At 36.4% G+C, this 21,990-nt stretch overlaps 1 long non-coding RNA gene across 1 annotated transcript in view; it reads left to right on the forward strand.

The window, feature by feature from the left end:
* The first annotated feature begins 1,481 nt into the window (after positions 1–1,481).
* LOC129785612 (uncharacterized) overlaps positions 1,482–21,990 on the forward strand; it is a 141,162-nt gene continuing 120,653 nt past the window's right edge. Inside the window, exon 1 of the long non-coding RNA XR_008749749.1 lies at positions 1,482–1,500. This is a non-coding gene — a long non-coding RNA (uncharacterized LOC129785612). The remainder of the gene's footprint in view (positions 1,501–21,990) is intronic.

The raw sequence follows: 21,990 nt of genomic DNA on the forward strand, positions 1-21,990 counted from the left end.
TTCAGCTGTTCTGACTATACAACAATCCTTTTTTCTTTTGTAACAATGATACATTTACATTCCAGTTACTACAGGAAGTGAAACAATAAACAAATGTACAAAACAAATGATTTGTGTATCATCCACTAATCACAGCCACTAAATATGACACAGTCAAGCCATTGTTTTCAGGCAAGGTTTATATCTACATTTTAGAATTTGGGGTTGGTTTTTTTGGCAGCCCTGACACTTTCATATGTCTCTTTTTGTTCAGTGAAATTTCTTTATTGCTTTTTCACCACATTGTCCCACTTCCAGCATCAGTACTGGAGCTTTTCAGTGTAGTGCTCTGACTTTGCTGCGCAGCCCAGCAGAGTACCTTGCTGAGGATAACAGCTTACTACTGCCATATTAACCAGTGTCAGATAGGAGGGAATACTTTACTGATAGATTTCAGATTATCTCCTGTAAAAAGAATAGTTGTGTGCCCCATTCCAACAGAATGCTTCATACAAGCCACTTCTCCCTAACTTTGTCTTTTTGTTCATTCTCTTCACCTAGCCAGGGTTTTTTTTACTAGATTCATTTATAGCTCAGCCCCTCTATATCCAGAAACAGGCTTTCCATCCCAATGTCCTTGCTCAGTCCTTCCCGACTGCCCCTCTCAGTCTGAGTGATAAGCATATAAGTGATATTTCATGTCCTCCCATACTGTCAGAGTACTTTCTTCTACTTATTCCATTGACTAGCAGCATCCTGAATTCAAGAATAAAATGAATTTTTCTGCTGAATTCAGTGATGTGACTATATCGAGCCCTTTTCAGCTGCAGCTTCATTATTGCATAAATACAATCAGCCTGGGATGTATAAAATTTCCTTACGGCAGCCTAGATTTCCTTTAAAATGATCTAGAACATTATGGCACTACCAGCAGCTAATATAAGCAAATAACTAGATGATGTAAAAAGCTTAAAAATGCTATTTGGTACAGTTTCTCAAGTTAATTAAGAATAATTTCAGCATGAGGAATAATTGATAGTGCAGTAGGTCACAGTGGCTCCACAATTCTGGTTATAATACTTATTTTCTAGTTTTATTCACACATTGCAGGGACTCATAACATTTTCCCAAACATACATTTCTTCATTCAAACCTGGATTTCATTTTTACAGAGGCTGTTAGGGACTGCAGCGGCAGCAGTGATGGGCGGGTGGCTGGTAGCCTGCGCTCGCACCAGCCCCGGGAGCAGGCGACCCGATGAGGGAGCTGCCCGCCTCGCGTGGCTCTGGCGCCCACGCCGGTGCCCCCGTTCCTGCCTGAGCAACTTCATCCTTCGCTGGCAGGACCCCAACCCCAGCCCTGACATGGCTTCCTGGTGTCCCAGTGGGCATCTCCAGGGCTGTGGGAAGCCCTGGCCCCATCTCCAAGCCTGCTGGCAGCACTGGAGCTGCAGCCCCTTGGCGAGGACATGGCTGCCCGGAGGACCCCGGTCCTGCTGTGAGGGTCGCATTTTAAGATGAGGTAAACTTTTTGCACTTAACGAGTCACAAATGTTATTTTTGCTCATTTTGAACCCTCTCTCCCAGGCTTGGTCCCCACCTGGGGAAGGACTGTGCCCCACCGTGTGACAGGGGCTGGGCGGGAGGAGAGAGCGGGGGAGCCATGGCCCTCACGCCACCAAGGGCCCCCAGTCCTCAGGGCGGGAAAGGCGGCTGGGGCCTGCATGGGCTGACGGGCCTGCAAGGACAGAGGGAACAGCTTCAGCCTGCTCGCCTCTCTGCCCGCTGCTTATGAAATATAATAAATTTAAAGGGTGTTGAGCCATGTTTTCTATTAAATACAGCAGAAACAAGGGAAAGCTCAATTTCAGTGAAAAATATGTCCATAAGTCATTCCCTAGGGACTCGCTGTGGTCTGGGGATTAGGTTTGGAGTTACTTTCAGAATTCAGCAGTGACTTATTGTGTAATTTTTGGTAAAACATTTAAGCTTGGAATTTTAAATTTTCTACTGAGAAATTGGGTTGATAGTTTTCTTTCACATACATTAGCATTTGTAAAGTATGCTGTGTCTTTTTTTCTCTATATTAAACTGGCTTCTCCTGGTGGCTGGATTTCTGTTTCTTTTTATTTTTAAAACTATATAATTTCTTTCCTGGTCAAACTGCTCAAGAAAAATGCCCTCCTATCTGCTAACCATGGAACAGGATTAACTCATATGTGTTTGTGAGTGTGTGTATTCAAACCAAAAGGTTATTTCTACATCTTTTGATTGAATATATGAGAAATGAACCTGCAGAAACAGTACAAATAAATGAGTCCCCCAGGAAATTGAAGCGAGAGGCGGGACAAAAGAGGAATTTAGCCAATTGGTCTTGATTTACCAGTTGCTGATACCACTTCTGTCATAACATAAGTTGCTGATACCAGTACTGTCATAAATAAGATACAACATCTGATTACGTGTGCCATCAGACAGGACTTTCTGGATGGTGTGAGGGTTTTGTTCATGTTTTTGTGGCTGCTTCTTAATTCTTTGTTTCTTGGTTATACATGGTTTCTTGGTAACTACGTGACTTTCCAGTAATCTTCAACCTAACTCAAGAATAGGACATCTGTACAAAGCCTGAGTTGTCTCTTGCCTTCATAGTCATTCATTTCCAGCACAGTGGGAACACTTCTGCTGTTACTTACTACTCTCAATCTAGAATTATGTGCTACTGGATACCCACTCAGAAATGTATGCCTACTGTGGAGATACTATTTGGTGTAGCTGTAAAACCTTTAGTAAAACCCTCACCAGGTGTGTAGCTTTCTGAGCTGTGAAGCTTCTTATAAAATAAAGTACAGGAACTGTCATAATACATTTGTCCGTATCGACTCATACTCTCGGCTGCAGAAAATGAAATGGTTTCTTATTTACCTAAGCTAAATGAATAATTCATTACTATTTTACATGTCTTGTCATTGTAAGTCTACAAACGTCATGGTGGGTGAACTTAAACATGTTTGTGTTGTACTACTTACTACTAAGTTAACTTCTATGTAACAAGTGTTAGTGTTCACTTGTGCTTGGGTCTCACCTATATAGCAGGAAAAGCTTTAATTTATTTCTTGAGTTGAGTGAATAATTCATCAGGATTTTTGCATGTCTTACTGTCAGTCCACAAACATCATGCTGGAGGAACTTAACATTTGTCTTATGCTATTTACTACATTACCCTTCACATATCAGATGTCGCTGTTCACCTCTCTGTTGAGTATCAGCTGTCTACCAGGAAATGCTTTCAATTTACTGTACCAGTATTGCTGAGCAGCTGGAAAATAATTTTTCTAACATGTGGCAGAACAAATTATTGCACAGGAGGGGGTTAATGGAATTGTCTGCCAGAGGAATAAATAATTGAAGGGACATGGATCTACTTATTAGCTTGAATAGAGGCTTGATGTCCTAAATTATACCTTGTTAGAGGTAGGGAGCCTGTGCTTTGTTTCAACAGAAGCTGACTTAAGGAAACAGTGTCAGTATACCTGATATTTTTGTCTGTCATAAAAATCCTAAGAAGCTGAAAAACTAGAAGCTTTAGTAATTCTCACATACAATAAAGATACTATTAATTTTCTCTATGAAAAGTTTTCTCTGTTACAGTGACACAACAGAGTCAGAAGAGCTGAGTGTAAGGTGCCACCCTTGAAAACAAAGCTATAGATGTTTTAATATTGGTCTGGCTAATACTGCTATTAATGACTGGACTCTGTGAAATATAAACTGCTTGCTGGGTTCTTTTCCTGATTTTTTCTGTACATTATTTTTTTAATGAAGCTATTTAAGTAATATAGCACATCTGGTTGCTGTTTTCATATTAGAAGTTTAAAACAAACTATATCTTGCAGTGTGAAGTTGTACCAATTTTTTCTGAAGTCTTTTGTCAAAATTACATGGTTGCTTAAAATTTTATTTCTACTTACTCTTTTTTTACACAGAAACATAAATTAAGGCTGACTGGTTAGAATAACACTTCTTACTCTCTGAATTTGTTTATTGTATGTACTTCACAGCAGTACTTACAGAAATAGCCTTATATGTTTTTCAACTAAGATGAAGAAAGTATTTTCTTAAAATTAAGTGGTTTTTTCTTTAAAAAAAAGAAAATGGAATGTATTATTTTGCAATCTAGCAGATACAAGGCAAAATATGGAAATTACTAAACATATTTAGAGATTAATTGGGTTATAAAATTATTATAGGCTAACATTTGGGCAAGAGGGCTGGATATTTAATGGTAAAACAAATAGCCCCTGAGTATGAACCTCTATGGAGCTTCAGGCACTGAAAGAATTTTGACAATCTGCCTGTAAGTAAATTAAAATACAGGTTACAGAGTTCCAAAATGAGCTTATATAAAACCTGATTTTAACTACTGATGATTTTACTGAGGCCTTGTGTTCTTCATTCAATCACCTTGGAATGCCAGCCTAAAGTTAATCCTGGGATTCTGATGCAGGACTGCTCTACAGCAGAATTACCCATAATTGCCTCAATTCCTGCTGACTGGTTATTTTTGCACCAGTGACTCAAATTAGGCACAGCTGGCCCTAGGAAGTTGGAGTTTAATAACAGCCAATTGTCAGAAACTAGCTGACGGTCAATGTTTTTGTCTCAAATGGGTGAAAGGAACAGTGACAGTTCTCCGCCTGCCCCCCCCCCCCCCCCCCCCCCCCAAGTAGGTATCTACCTTCTGAAGCTGAAGAAACAATAAGTTGAGTATGCTTCTTCCTGTGGGGAAATATGCTTTTCCTGCTTCTGAATAGTTGCCATAATACTGAGATGTCTGTGCTAACCACATGAATTTTTAATAGATGTTAACAACAAAGTGCAAAAAAGATCTCATTCATTTGATTGTACGTAGGCATTGTACATTGACCCAATGAAACTGAAAAATTCAAATTAGGTTTTATTTGAGAGAATTCTTACTAATACTAGAGGGGTTGGTCACCCAGACAGCAGTGAAATCTTTGCTTTTGAAATAAGACTGACGGTGTTTCCTGGTAATATGCTAGCCCTTTCATACAGCTGTTGACTGATTTTACCAAAAAAATGGCATTGAAATCCAAAATAATGAAATACTCCACATATCAGCCAGAGGAGAGTCTTACTGCTGAACAGGCAACTGTCCATCTATGAATCTTGCTGTCACTTCTGGCTTCTAGCAGCAATGCTATTATTTTCATTTTGCATAAAGAGGTGTCTGATTCTCTTTTTCTTCATAGAGATGGGAATGTCTTTTGTGGCAAACTTGGAAGGACAACTTTTTGTAAGAACTTATAATGAAGATTACAGCTCTGTCAAAAACAGACTGAAAATATTTTGAGAAAATATCTGCTGGGTAAATTCATGGGTTTATGACACGTAGTTGCAAGGCAGTGCTTCAGTTGGATTTGGTTCTAATGAAGTGTGCATGCTTTTGCAATATTCCCTATTTAAATTCTTGCTGGCTATATTGTAACAGAGTGTGCACACTTGCTCCTGCATATGAGAAGCTTAAATCCATTAATGTATTTGCTTCAGTGCTCACCTGTCCAATTAATATGAAAGATTCCTTTAAGTTAATTAATGTTGCATCAAAAAAGATCAGTGATGACAAAAACCAAATAGCAAAGTTAGCCAAAGTGGAAATGCTGTTTTTCATTCACTATCTTAAAACTATCTTTGAACACTAGCAGTGTGCATTCAAAAGCAAGGTGTAATGCAAATGTGTATTTAAAATAATGTTAAATATTTGCTACCAGAATATTTAGTGAATCCAAAGATATTTGCTACTTATGTCTTTCTTCATTATTTTGTGAAACCTTTAAAAATCACAAATGCCAACATAGAGACATTATGTCGAGACATCCCCAAGGGTAAGTTGAATAAAAATTCCCTAGAGCCTATAAATCTATTTGAAGGTGATAACCTAATCAGTAGTATGCCTGTCAAATCTCAAGGAAAGTGATAAGTAAAACAGTAATTCTATGAAATATGGACTTTCACTTATCTGGCTTGACCTTTCCTCCTGCTCTTTAACCTTTCTGCTCTTCAAGTCACAAAAAATGGTTGCATGCAAAGAATAATATAATACAGACTTCTACTTGGTAAGCTGGAGATGTTGAGCACTTCAATACTGCATTGAATCTTTCACCTACTGAGGATCTGTTTAGAAGCCAACATAATAAAATGAGCATAATGTGGTTGTATTCAATTGACCATTTGTCCTTTCGTGAAAAGAAATGTTCCATGGGACAACAGGCCCTATATGATACTTTGAAGCTAAATTTTGGAAGTAAAAGGGCCAAAAAGAAGTTAGCTAAAGGTGTACTGAGCTCTGTACTGCCCTAGTTAGCTACTTTCACCTTTGAAACTAGGTCATTCCTCTCTATCGCTCAAGTATTTGTGTTGTAATTCAGACAGCAATACAGAGAAACCTGAAGAACTGAACAATAAACAATTGAATCAAGGTCAGAACAAGAAGTTAGTTTGTATCACCTTCCTTTAATCAGTGTTGGTCCAGAACCTCTGGTGACCTGAGTGGTTACCAGCTGTCAATGTAAAAGCTTGACCAGTTCCTCTTAATGAGAACCCTTGTTTTTCACAGATACGCTTAATAAACATTCCGATTAAATTCATGGGCCAATCAAGTATCCTAAATGATGGAAAGGATGATTAAATTTTAAAATTACCAAAGTGACTGAGGGATTAAAAAGTACCTGCAGTCTTTAATGATATGACAGTTTTATACAAAACTGACAATGAAAACCAAGAAATTGCATACCAAATTAAACACAAATGTATTAATTTGAAGAGAAAATATGACTAGATATTTTTGCATTAATTCATTATTACTTAGTCAATGAAATAAGAAATATTAATGCTTCCATGAAGAGTATTTCACATACAGGAAATGATCTTATTCACTTAATTTAAGCTTTCTAACCAAAGTTGTAGTTTGAACAATGGTACTATGAAGTTCTGCAGATTCATTTCACTATATTTATGTTATTTTCATTAATTGAGCAGGTATAGTCATATAAAGATAAGCAAGCACATAAGCTTTTAGAAACAGGGACTGTGTATGAAAACTAATAAATGGATTACATCCATATGTAAGTATCTAAAGTATTTCTTGAGCCGTAAGTAATTAGAACTCAGGAAAATAAAAACACCAAAAACCAACAGTTAAAAACCCAGAATATTTTGTGTGCTACAAAATCACAGTGGAGCACATAGTTCTCATGAAAGTGCTTTTTCTCCTCCTGTTATATATTTCCAGCTGAGCCACATACTTTGGTTCTTTCGCTCCCCCACACAACTTTCCAATACCATGTTTGAAACAAAATATTTGGGGAGCAGGACAGGATTGTAAGCTTCTCAAGTTCTTCTGAAAATTTCAATTTACATTTTAGGTGACAGTTTGATTTGGTTCCTTCAGGAGCCTACATTGCATGAGGCTAAAATCCTACAACTAATGTCCAGCAATTAGCTTTATTCATACCATTTATTTCTTCCCTTTTTGGCCAGCTCACAGTGTAATGAAATCCCTGCTAGCTCTTGTGTGCAAATGTCTTGGGCTATTTCATGTTTGTGTTTATATTGATGAATTTTCTTGTATAGGCCTTTGTCTTACAAAACTCCCTGGCTTTTTACTCACCCAAGTTATTGCTCATCCTGCTTTTCTTTATTCAGAAATGAAGCATGTAGTGGAAGCTGGCCTCAAATACCTTCCAAGAGGTGAAGGAGTGCTTTCAGGTGGTTCTGGGAAATGTTCAATGAGTTTTTTCTGTGAGCTTGTCCAATAACTCTTAGAAGCCCATGAGAAATATCTTGATTTATCTGTGATTTTTCTGTATTTGGAAAGGGCAGAGTGAAGAGGGATGTATATGTCTATACATGTATTAGGGAATGATTAACAAGTATCCATATTAGAATAGCACCTGAATTATTTAAAATGTATTTGTAGATAGCTTTCTGGTTTCTGTCTGGGACTTCAGTAAGGTGTACTTTACAATTATTTGTTCTTGTTAGGTTTTCTGTGAATTGTGAAGATATTGGAAAGCAAAATAAGATGCTACAGTGTGTTTCTATTACACAATGTTTACCTGAACTTGAGCTTTCAGTCATATATGTTAACATCTTGCAATTTACGTACTTGTAATGACATAATTTGTCTATGAAAGCTTTTTTTCCTATTATGTGAGACAATGTACTCTGTACCTGTTAAAATGGGTGATCCAGGGAGATCACTGAATGAAGTCTAGAAAAAAAGGGTTTTAACCTTCTCTTAGTTCCCCCCCCCCCCCCCCCCCCGCCTTTTATAGTTATTCTTTTTCTTGCTTGGGAGTGTCTCTAGGCCACAAGACAAATTTCAGTGTTTAATAACTTATTTTCATTTTTGGTAGGCTTCATTCTGTAAGCAGTGAAATAAACGGGTAGCTTTCAGTGTGTTCCGTAGTCTGCTTAGTTTGTGGTACCAGTCTTGGGGATACCAAGTCAAGATATATTGTTCACTGGCAGTTCTTTTGTCTGTTGATCTGGATATTTTTTCTTTCCCAATGCAATTAACACTTCAAAAACTTAAGTCTAGAAGAGACCATCTATTGTTGTACAGTCTGACTTCCTGCTTTACCTGATTATAGAATTTCACCTACACCAATTCTTGGCTAAGTCCAGCCAGCTCTTTGAAAGGTATCAAAAGTGAGCTTTAAGGTAACTCATAGCTGATAAGTTTTCAGTAAGACACAAAAGAAATGGGGCCTTTTGAATTGCTAGCCTAGATTGCAGTCAATTGGATACAAACCTGTTGTTTACCTGTGTTGGTTTCCTGTGGGTCAGCCTTACTTGTTCCTGACAAGCTGAGGACTTACCTTTGAGTCTGACCGGTGTTTATTACTCTGTGTGGTAAGAAAAGCAGTCTCACCTCTGGCTTTTAGCTTCTCAGTGCTTTCCTTCATCTCATTCTCTGTTCCCATCTACCTGATTATGCATACTGCCCATTTACCACACCTATAGTCCTATATTACAATAAGCGGAAAAATTCCATGCCTGATATAGTACTCTCTTGTAGGATCAACTTCTGTTGGAGTAAGATGTAGAGGGATGACGGCAGTGGGTTGATTAACATTGATAATATGCAGCTGTGGCCATGCCGCGAAGGCAGTGTGTTGATTGACATGGATGATGTGCAGCTGTAGCTCGTTCCTGCTAAGTAGCACTGAGGATTGTGGGAGAGGGGGTCGGAGGGAGGAGGAGTGTGGTCTGACCTCTGGAGGAAGGAGAAACAGCCATGTTTCTGGCCATGGGAATTCTTCATGTCAAATTTCTTCTGTCACACTACATGCTCATTCATAAGTTGCTCTTCTGGCTCTCCTTATTCATGTTACCTACTCACACTTCATATAATTTCAGTAAATATGGGCTTGTTTGTTTTATGTATTTTAACTGTTAGTGAAAAATCCCGGAAGAGTAAACTTAGTTGAGAGGAGTTCAGACGATCCTAAAGTAACTTTCTTGAGGTTTTGGACTTGCCTTAAAATGTTAGATCATTTTCCATTTTGCAGAAAAAGAACAAACTAACTTTTTTCTGACAAAGTGGGAATTATATACTTGATATTTTCCCTAAAAGGTACAGCAGGTGAATAGTTCAGTAGTTATGTTAAAAGACCTTATTAGGCAAGCTAACTAAATGTGGCTGGAGCAGAAGCTCTATCTCTGGTGCAGAAGCTGACTTCTAGTTGACTTGTCTTGAAGATGTATCTGTATGCCTTTTTACATGCCAGAAACTAACTAGCCACCAAAGAGCTACAATATCATTATGGAAGCATATCTATTTCAGAAGTATACTGTTTTGTTTTTTAAATGTTTATTTTATTGTCTTTCACACTTTATTTAGGTTTTCTGCTACGATTTCATTCAGTGCCATCTGCTCTTCAGCTTGATTTTCTCTATTTTGTTTCTGTCTTCAGGCTGTATTAGAAAAAAACCTAAGTTTTTACATGTTTCTAAGATACCAGGTCCACCTTTGGTGATGCATATCACAAATAAATGACATTTACTAGATCAGTTATTATTAATGCAAACAAAAGTGTCCACAGAGACTCCTAAAGAAAGGTAGTATTTCTCCAGACACTACCTTTGGACAGTTCAGATACTTTAGCTTTTCAACGGGAGACATTTTTGAACTAAATTTATATAGAAGTACTATAGCTTAACCAACATATTTTGAAGGATGTCTCCTGGATTTTACTAAGTTATAGAAAATCTAAATAACACATGGTTATTATACTCTTTGGAGTTATAGATTGGAAAATGCATTTATCAAGTACTTAAGGCCACCTGAGCCATCCACCCATCCAGATGGAGGATATTCTTTGTTGCCAGAGGTATAATACAATAACAGGATTATTGTACTGCATGTTTTGTGTTCTTAAGTGCAAGCTTTTTTCGTCTTAGCTGTGATTTCTGATTCCCAAATCTTATTTCATCAACAGAGAGGTATCTCCTTAACACTATACTGCTTTATCTATTTAATTGTGTTTAGGCTTGTAAAGACAAACCATTAACTTCCAGGAATAAAAGATTTTTTTATGTTTTCTACTAGCTGAATAGGGCCGGTGCTATCATAGCCTATCGTAGTACATGTTGCAATCAGGCAGCCTAAAGTTCTCAAGCCCAGAGCTGCAGCTCTGCTCGCCCAGTGTCATGTCCTGGGGACTCCCTTTGCTTCCCCAAATAGCCATGTACCTCATGGATTTGGAAATACAGTAATGAGGGAAGAAAAGACTGTCAACAGCAGCCTACCTGAACAGCAGTGTACACTGGCATAATGTCACTGAGGTTTTTATCAGTGTTCTGTAGGTGCTTAGAAAGGGGTAATCAGTAGATGTTATGTTTGTAGGGCATTTTGACGCTGCACGGCACATTGAGTATATGAAATTGATAAATTTCTCATTCGAGTAACGCAATTGATGTGGAAATAAATGTCTCTCTTGCACAAGTTCATGCAAGATTTTTCATATATTTGATTGTAGTTTTCCCAACAGACTAAATTTACTATCTTTTCAGTGTTTGGGATTTTCAGGTTTTGAAAGTTGTGCAGGCTTTTTTTTTTTTTTTTTTTTTTTTTAATTGTTAATCTCATTTGTCTTTCTATAGACAGGGTTAGGATTTTGCATTATCTGTGATATTGGCCTTGCAAAGCCAAACCCAAGTGAAATTTAACTATTTCTTTAAATCTGGAACAAAACCCAAACCTGAAATGCTTAACTTATGAAGTTGTTTCTGCAAACTGTTAAGAGACACAATTTCCACAGTTATTTTTCAGTACTTTAAAATTATTAACTGGAAAATATAGAAAATTATTTATAAAAGTGCTACCTTAAAAGGAATTTTCTCTGCTCTAGAGTTCTATGCTTCCAAACCTGAAATCTGGCTTATATGACATTTTAAAATAAGTGCAAATAAGATTAAAATAAAAATAAAAAAACGTAAAATATTTCCATTTATTTGATATTATGGATTATTTCCACTTGCTTACAAAGCTGTTTGCATCCTGCAACTATGCTAACAAGTTTTTGAAGGCTTTAAAAACCATAAAAGCAGAACCTTTGATCATTTTAGCTTATGTAATTAGGTTATTATCCTCTAGAATACTTCTGCACTTTTTTTTACCAGTGAGGGGATGTAAGGGATTCAAGAATTTGCCCAGTGTTTTACAATTAACATTAACTCATTAACATTAATATTCTGGATTTTGAAAGGATATTGAGGTCACTTATTGACCTGGCTTTTTCTAGCATTTATCTGTCTGTCAGCATGGTATGGGAGTTGTGCTGGAAGACTTTTTGAATGAGTCAAGCTTGATTTTTATCACATGTAAAAGCAAAAATTTGAGTTGTTCATGAAATTGATTGCAAACTATTTTACTGCCATAATTTTTAGGATAAAGGAGGACTTTTAAACAGTAATATCCTTAATAGTAGGCAATTAATAAGCAGATAAATTGGGAAGAAAAAATTTAGTTCGGTTTTTAACTGATTCACTTTTAGTCATTTTCTATCAGTGTTCCAGAAAAAACATTAAAGATGAAACCATTTCCTGTAATGCAGGAGAGAATGGGAAGATTCGTAATCAAAATATAAGCAGTTATCAATGTTTATTTTTTCAGAAAATTTATTAATATACTGGAGATTTTTAAAGTGCTATTGCCAACTATCCTGGATGAATCGCAGCATCAGGTTTATGGATCTTGGTTTTTTTGTTTGTTGCAATTAACCAATGCCATCAAAAAAAGCAAGCCACTTCAGTTGGTTGGTTTGGATGAGTTAGTGTTCCTCCAGATCAACAAGCTCCTGAAGTGCACCACACAATTACAGACAATGGGAGTTAGCACAATCAGACTGAATGGCTGGGAAGAAGAGGGAGAGAAAACATCCATTTTTAGCAGAAGCCTATAAGTAGGATGGACAGAGCTTAGGGTGAAACTGCAGTTCTAAATAACTGCATCCTCCTTTACTCTTTTGCATCCACATTACGTGCACCTGCTGCTGATCCTCACAGCCTGTTTTCTGCCTTGTTCTATCCATGTAGCAGACTGAACTGGGCCACCTGTACTGGTATTTCAGCAGCCTACATCTGGCATTAAGGCAAGATGACATAGTCCATAGCTTGTTTATTCCAGTAAATGCATACTGGAAGCAGGGCAACCGAGCAACCCATATGCCTTGGAGCTCTGCTTTCTTTTGCAGAGTGAGGAAGTGAGGATCATGGAAGATATAAGGATTGTCACGCTTCCTTGTCCAAGCTCATTCTTAAAATTGTTACAATCATAGCAGGGACTTACACTGGATTTGTGTTTCCTTCTTGGCTATTTCAGGAGGCATTAATCTAGGTAGAAATCTTTCAGACTTGCTCCCCTAAGTCATATAATGTTCCCAAATGGAAGAAGCTAAAAGCTTCACAGTTTCCATCCATGGGAACATAGAAACAGTGCTCGGAACCAGTCTGAGCAGTTCATTGAAAACTGCTTGCTTCAGGCCTGGATGTTTTCAGCCTCTGCACCTTCATATATTATATTGCCTGTTGTGGTGCTTGAGGAAAATTGTTACTGCTACTGCTTGAGGGCCCTGGTTTCATTAACAGGTTCCTTGCTACCCGCTTCAGTGTAGGAGAAATATACTGTCCTGTACAGTCTCTACAGAGAACCCTGGACTTAAAGTTATCATGTCTTCAAACTTAAAAATGCTGGTATACCAGTATTTACAATTCTGGCTGTTTCTCCAAAAGTTTCAGGAAAATCTGCTATAAACAGTCAAAAAGTTTCTTATTAATTTAACAAAAGAGCTAATTCTGGATTAAGGGGATAGGTAATGTGAAGCTCTCAAGCCAATGATTTCTTGTTAGATGTCAGTGATGACTGTCAGATGCTGGGAGGTGCTTTAAGTTTGCTGAGGACCCTTTCAGCATCTTTATTACCTAGCAATGGTCTTAATGGCTCGTAATACAGATCGGTCCAAACCCGGATCTGTTCCCAGATGGGAGCTCTAGGGAAAGTTTGTTACACTAAGGCAAGTATTTAATGCTACTTTCCCTGAGTGTTCCACACTGACTCTGACTTCTGTTATTACGCCTTTCTTGTGCTTAATGAGTGGTGAAATGTGATTGTGATTGCTGGACTCTGACAAACTTTTACACTGACGCATGCCATGTGTCTGTGTTACTGCTTCCTGAGTCCATATTGTCTTTTTACCTTACTTTTTAAAGGATAATCACTATTAACAAAAGGAGTCTTGATGGAAGTTCATGCTTCCATGATACTGGTATAGCTCGGAGTACAGTTTGACTTGCCATGTTTCTTCATAGTGTAACTTTATCAGGTTGTAAAGCATAGCATGTGATTATTTATAGATTAAGTGTGCTTGTGCTTGCAATACAAAGATAATTTGACAGTTCTTATTATGTTCTTTCCCTGAATGGTTTCATAGAATATAAACTTGTCATACTTACATATGACCATTTATATAATCAGATGGTGGTACCTTCCTTATTCAGTCTTTCTGCAGTCTGTCTCATCTATGAGTGCTGATACACTTTCTGTGCAAATGACATGTTACATATTTTGCTTCTTTCAGCTTGCTGTTTCATTGTCAGTTAATAAATTTCATGAGATCAAAACTGAAATTACATAGAGAGAGTAGATGATGTTTGTTTGATCAGCTGGAAAGACAGTTTACAAGACCAAGAAGTCAGTGCTCTTGTTCAGGTAGAAACAGAAATAGTTTGTGTAACCAATCATTTCATTTAGAGATTCATTATGCTTATGAAGATGAGTGAAATTTCTATTGAAAATATAATTTGAAATAAAAATATACAGTATTGAAAATATAATTTTTTATTATTATTATTTAGACATTTCAGGTTAAGTATATATCGTTTTGGTGATTATCTTGGACTTTTAATTAAATGTATTTTTATTACAGCTCCTCTTTTCAAAAAGGCACCTTGGGTTCAGCTAAAGAAATAGTTAGAATTGAATTGGTTGAATTAATAGCTTATCCAGTAATTCAGTAGATTGAGAGGATATTAACTTTGAGATGCTCATATATGCCTGTGTATCATTGTATCCGTTTCTAGTTATGATCATCTCATTCATTCTGAATCCAGCTTTTGCTTCAGCCTTTCATCCTGTTTGGCTTGCCAAATAATTGAGTGCAAACTGAATACATTCATCAAAATTATTTAGTTCTATATTGATAGCTTTAATAAAATGTCCAATATTCTGTGAACCCAACTTTCTGTTAAGTTGCACTAATTTAGAAATTTTTACTTGAAAAAGCTCTGAAAACTATTCCTGCATGTTTTCTGCAGTATCATACTTATATATTCAAGAAAAAACTTAAAACATTAAATGTTTATTGCACCATTGTTTAAAGAAAACATTTTTGTTGAAGTTCTGTATTTTTGTAAACATAAGCAATATATGAAAATGTGTACTCATTCTTCAAAAGTCCTCCTTCATTAAAGCTTTTATATTTAACAGCTGTATCATCCTAAATAGTTTCTGCAGAGAAATATGGATCACTTTCTGTCTTTACATATTGACTTACCCTCTTATCCTTAGACTGTCACATCCTCTCCAGAATTTCTAAACCAAAGACACTCTGGAATAAAATAATCTTTTCCGCTTACCCAAGATTAGACCCTCTGTTAAGACTTCTGCTTGGCTTTTTTTTTCAGTAGGAGATGAACACTATACCTGTATTTTTCTTACAGTTTGTTTGTTGTTGTTGTTTTTTATGTTTTCTGTTAGAAACAAAGGGGTCCTGCAGTGTGTTAAGGGGAATTCCTCAGTAATGTCTCATTTTGTCAGCAAGGGAAATATAGCTGGAAAAGTTCACTGAATTGCTGGCAGTTCTCTAAACATGAAAACTTGCAACCTCTACCCTCCCCCACTTTTTAACCACTTTAGGGCATTCAGCATCCAAACTTCTGATAAAGCAGCCTTCCAAGTGATTACCCTTATGATCTCAGATTCTCGAACAGTTAATCTTGCTAAACAATATCTCTACATGCCAAGAAACCTCATTTGTATTTGCCAAGTCTTGAGGAGGATACCCATTTCTCATGTAAAATTTTATGACGTTAGATACTCCTTAGAAAAATCTACTTGGTTTCCATTTATAAGAATAAGATACCCACAATTTTGTCAGAGGAAGGAGAAGAAATGCACAGAAATATTAGAGGTGATTAATGTTAACGTTAATATTAATTTTATACATCTGTCATTCCCTTTCCCAGCAGTACTTTTCAAATTATCCACTAAAGATGCAGTTATCTATACGTGCCCTATTTCTGTAACCCTACTTAATAAGAATGAGATTGTATTCTTACACCCAATAATGGAATCTGTGCTTGTTGACCAAGCTACTGTTCTTTATTCAGAAATGCCACCTTTCTGTAGAGAAAGTAAACTCCAATATCAGGCCCCAAAATTTTTTCTTGGGTCATTCAATTGCATTTTTTAGTAAAGTTAAAGGTTGTACATCCTTCGATAAGCATCTGGTTTTTACAGTGCAAACAATGATAAAGAAAGCAAAAGCTGGAATAAATCTAACTACATAACATACAAAATGTCATGGCAGCAAAAAAAGTTCCAAACCTTTAGAAGCGCTAGGGCTAATTTGATCCCTTTGTGAAGAGTGCTTTAATAGGAAGCTTCAGACTGTGGCAAATCAATTTAAACTGTTAAACTTTTTTTTAAAATACTTAATCAAATATAACTTTGCATAGGTATGGTATCTTTTGAACCATCATTTATAGAAAAAAGTGGAAACACTTTGTTACTGTAAAGTTCTACTCGAAAGGCTGGTGATTCTTACCAGATACATGAGAACACAGGGCATCCACTTGGGGTAGGGAAGTCTTTCCCCCTTTTCTTGATGTAATAAGCTGAATCTCAACTGATTGCGGAATGCAACCAGTTTGCTTAAACAGAAAAATGGTTTCCTTTCTTTGTTGCTATTTCAGTGTTGTGTAGAACAAATACAGATACAGTAATGTACAAAGCAGAACATTTTAAGCTGTTGGGTTTTTTTCCCAATATGTTTACAGTATATTTTGTTTTGTTTTGTTCTGTTTCAGATTTTCATTCTTTAATGAAACTGTATCTATAAGCATTTTTCACAGAAGGATGGTTTGGTTTTTGCTTCAAGCCTGGAAATGTTTTCTCAATAGCATATTTCTTTTATGTATCCTTACTTTCTACAGTGAAAGTAAAAAACGACAGAACCAGAGAAAAACAAACTGGATGGTTTTTTTTATTTATAAGCATAACTTACTGTTTAAAGAGTAAGCTGCTTGACTTTAGCTAAAATAAAACTATCCATTGAGCAGTTTTTAATCAAGGAATTTGGAACAAAAGTTACTTTGGTAGAACACTAATAAAAACAAGACAATTCCAACTGTTTATGGTTGTTTCCAGATTCAGTAGCACTTAGCAGTTACATGTGTTCTGTTTTCAATTACATATTCCAGTAAGTGAGACATGTTTCCCAAGGCAAGGATTTATTTTAACATGTTTTAGGGTGCTCACTGTTTTAAAATGCTTTCTGGAAAAAGCTTTTATTGATGCTTCAGTCAGTTCCAGAAACATAATTGGAGACTAATGAGAAGTAGATACTAAAATACTTCTAATTGTTCAATCCTTTACTTTAGATGGCTATCATCAGAAGTAACCCCACTAACAAAGTTGTCTACCTTGTAACTTGAAACCAGAAAAAATTATGAACTTGTAATCAAGGCATGCCTCATGGTGTAGGTGGGATTGCTGATTTCAGTTTAACAAGCCTCAGTAAAACACTTCAGCTGGTTTTGAGATACAAGTGGAAAAAAGCATCCTATTGAGGATATGTGAAGATAACAATAGATCACTGAAAAGAAAATAATTCAAATATGAATATTTGATAAATGAATAATTAAATGTGTGCACACAAATGAATAATTAAATGTGTGCACATACTAAAGTCAAAGTATGGCAAGAATTTTACAGCCACAAAACACAGAAGGTCTTCATTCTTAAGTATTCTTCATCTGTTATAGTTTAGGACAAGCACTTATTTATCCATACCTCAATTTATTTAAAATCTTTGGCTTAAGGTTTGCGTCTTTTACTGTGCACAGTAAAATAGGGCATGATCAGAACAAATCTGCATAATGATGAAAAAAATAATATTAGAAACTCAAGACTTGAGGAATGAAGAAAGCTTCTTCCTGGAGATTGCCACTGCTGGAAGGAAAGGGGGAAAAGGGAAAACTATTTTTAAAAAAGGCAATTTTCATACTTTGCACAAACAACATTGGATAACTTTTATGAAAATTTCAGGAGTGTTGTAAGTGGGTTCTCTTTTTCCACTCATACATATGTACATATGTGAACATTTGCTATTATAACATATTAGCTTTGATTTAAGCTCCAGAAAAGCTATAATATTTGTCTCTATGGTGGTGGCAATGTCTATTAATGTTATCTTTTGTGATTTCATCTTCTCGTAATGTCTGAGAGCTCTGCTTTAAACGAGCAGTCTGTGATTGTGACTAGTGAGATAAAAATTTCAGTGAGATAGAGAAAGCTCACGCTACTATGTGTGACAAACTGCAATGACAAGGCTGTGTTGATAGCAGCTTATGATGTGAAATGAAATCACAAGCACAATACCATAAAGATGTGTGCTTAGGGCATCTTTACAGAGCTCAAAGTGAAAGAAGATATGGTCAAAATGTCTAGTAGACACTGTGTTCCTTCCCTGCACTTCTTTTTATTGCTAGAGCTGGCCACTACTGTTCAAAAAAAGATTTCATGCATTTCAGATTTGGGGGCTTTTTTGGCTTTGCTGTGTATCTTCATCCCAGCTCCTCTGTAACGGATACAACCAGCATCTGAAAATTAGCTACATTCACTATACAAACATGGTATTTGTTGGACTGTGCAAGTTAGCCATTTGATTTGATTAATTTAATTGACTGAATGATCCATTTGAAGAATAGACAACAGGAAAGGATAAATAACTGAGCAGTTACAGAATGCACTCTGTGAAACTTCAGGGGTTTGCATCAATTTTTTTTATTTGTATTAGCTATTTATATGACTGGCAAAGTACAAGCTGACAGCAGAAGCATCTATGTTTGTGAATTTCTTCTGGATATTAAGTGTAATATTCAGTTGCCTAAATATTGAAATCTAGAACTATTTTTTTATATATTATAAGCGTTTGAAACAGTTTGGTGGGGCTAGCAGGTATAAGACAGGATGAATAGGACACCAGCACTCTTCTGGAGCAGCAGCTGGAGGTTACTTATGAGCATGTAAAATGGCCCGAGAAACCTATAGTTAACTGAATTATTGAGTAGTGACCTTTATGACAGCTGGAATTTGGGATTCTAGGAGGAAAAAAAAAAAGGTCTTTGGGAATGACAGGAAACAGCCATTACAAAACTAAAAATTTTTAATAACCTCAAGTATTACTAAGCCCCTGGGGAAAGAAGCGTCTCCAAAGCAGGACACAAATTTGGAGGTGATATCCTTTCAGTACAGAGAGGTGTGCATTCAGAGCACAGTTGCAGAGATCCTTGAAATCATTTTTGATTCCTGATATGATCTGCTAAATAAATTGCATTGAAGAGCTGAGTTTTCACCCTTCTGAATAAATAGAGCCATAATAAAACAGGGGGAGGAAAAAAGCTAGAAAATATTTCCAAATCAGTCCCATTCAGGAGTAATTTTCTTAATGATTATTTAATTAATTTTATTTATTGTTTATTAATTTTGTTTTAGTTCATTTTTTTTACCAGTACTATTCTATTTAATTGCTATTTAAAGGATAATTGTCAATTACCTCTTCTGTAGTTGCTGTAGATGGTGGTTTGCTTGCTATGATTCAGGCACGCTCTGCTTCCATTTAAAACCTCTGTTTTTGTCATTGATTTCTGTCCCATCACACAGATTGAGTGTTCTCTGCAGATATTCTGAGTACAAGCATAAATCAGTTAAGAAACTTCTTAGAACACTTCACTGAAAAAAAAAAAAAGAGAAAAAAAAATGAACTCATATGAATTAGAACAGGTTTACCCCCTTGCTATCCTCAGTACCAAATTACTGTAGGACGATTAAAACAATGGAAAATGCTCTCCTAATAAAGTGGGAAGGGTGCAAACCAATAATTACTATAAACAGCATTTCTGTTCCTGATGAAAGAGCAAGCAATAACTGACAATGGAGCATGCAAATATTATTTTCTACCAATAGGTGCCAGTATAAGCTAATTAAGCTAAAGTAATGACAGGTTAAAGTAGACATTAGAAAAATGTATTAAAAAAACCCACAGCAAAATGCAGAAGTTATTTTAGTGATTTTTTAAAAATATCTATCTGCTTTCTTTGTCTTTATCTTAGAAACAGAAACGTAAAATTAAAACATACTTTGGGGGTGGAAGTGGAGATGAATTGTTTTCTCACAATCATTTGCAAGGTGCTTTTTTACCTTCTTCAGAGGGAATGCTGAAATCAAGCTAGCATACAATATGGGCAATGTACTGCATCAGCCTCTACATGTGGTCTCTGCAGCTTAAAAATCTTCTAGCATCTGCTGTAGTTTAGCCATCAACTAAGCAAAAAGAGCCGATTTGCACTGGACCTATTCATGTTTGACTTCCCAGAGACACGAAGAGTGAACTAATCCAGATGCCGATTGTATTTCTTCATAATTTATCCTTTATAGGTAGGGCATAACCGTTCCTGTGAAGATTTTGGGTCCTGAAGGCAAAATTTTTTTCTGTCTCTTTCCTGCTACTCCTCCCCTTTTTCCGGTATAGCTGAATATGCACATCCCTTGCTTCTGTGTCTAGATTGTAGATTTTGTAATCAGTCTCCTTTCTTAAAAGAGAAATTCATTAAAGCTCCTTAACAGGCAAAATTTGCAGGGAAGAAAAACAGAGGGAGATCCACTACAGCTGAATTTTGTCATTGCAGGTTTTAGAAGCTGGACCTAATTTTTATAGAGAAGAAGGAAAGAAATATTTATTGTGTAAGAATAGAGTGAACTGTCATTGCAATATTTCTTTAGTCAGATATTTCCCTTTAACCATCGTAAAGATATATTTCAGACTCAGCCTCACCAAAATGTGGCTAGCCAGCCTCATTGAGAGTTTCATGAGCAAAGCCATGGAGTATCACTCTGCATGTTTTCATGCAGCTCAGCTCCTAACCTTCTCCCGTTTTGGTGCCCTGTTGTAGACATCTGTAGCCAACCATGTAATTTAATCTCATTCCTATTCAGTCTTAATGGAAAGATGACCTTTCAACAGATTAGAATTGATTTGTTTATAAATTTGCTAGTCTTGTCAAAGCTTTGTTCTTACAGACAATAATTTTGCTATCAGCTGGCCAGCACTGATACCAGTGTATCAGAGCAACTGTAATGATTACTTTTTTTTAATCTACCGTGTTGGTTTTTTTAAATCCTCCTTTTTTTTTTTTTTTTTTTTTTTTTTTTTTTGTCGGACCTGCATGGTACAGTCTTGCTGGACACCTCCTCGTACAAGTTCTCTGTTGTTCTCCAAAGCTTAGACAAGTGTCGCTTGTGAAGCATCCCTCCATCTACAACATTAAATGCCACAGATTTTTACCATTCTCTTTCTTCCTCTGCTCCCCTCTCATGGTATGCAAATACATCTGTGCTGAAGAAGGTTAGATAACAGAAGAATATGAAAAGGAAGAGCCCCTTGTCTACATCAGCAGTGCTTTTCACACCAAATTTTGCATTCTTTTCAATCATTTTTATGCTAAACATGGTTCTATCGCAATTGCATTATCTATATATATATTCTGTTGCTATTGTAAAAAAATCAGATAGATCATCGCTTGTTTTTGTGGTATTCACCAGACTGAACCCTCCACCCACTTTACAGGCTGTCTTCACTTTCTCATTGTTGTTTCAGTAGGGATTTTTGTTTGGATTTTTAGAGCAATTGACTTGAACCTACGACAGTAGACTGTTTTCTGTAGGCTGTTTTCATAAGGAGAAAAAGTAATCCACTTCTCAGGTTTACTATGGAATTATTTGCTGTACAGCTTTTTCTATGTTGGTTGTGAATTTCCTGTCACAACAGTAAGCAGTCTTACATCTGAACACAAGCATACAGACATTTTATAGAAAGGCAAATTTTGAGATATTAGAAAAAATATACTGAGAAACATCCTGTTGGTGGCAGCAATAACTTATATTTAACTTGTTAGAAGTTGCAAAGGTATACAGCTACTGTGCAGTCCATAGTGACTGCATGTAATAATGGGCTTGCTGTGCATTTGAATGCTCTACATTGATTTTTATCTGCTAATAGCTATTTAATCCAGACTTAAAAATCATACATTGGGTGTATAAAATACAGCTAATATTTTGCATAAGCTTGAATCTGGACTAGAGAGTAGC

This window comes from Falco peregrinus, chromosome 13 (assembly GCF_023634155.1).
Source record: "Falco peregrinus isolate bFalPer1 chromosome 13, bFalPer1.pri, whole genome shotgun sequence".
NCBI classification, from domain to species: Eukaryota; Metazoa; Chordata; class Aves; order Falconiformes; family Falconidae; genus Falco; species Falco peregrinus.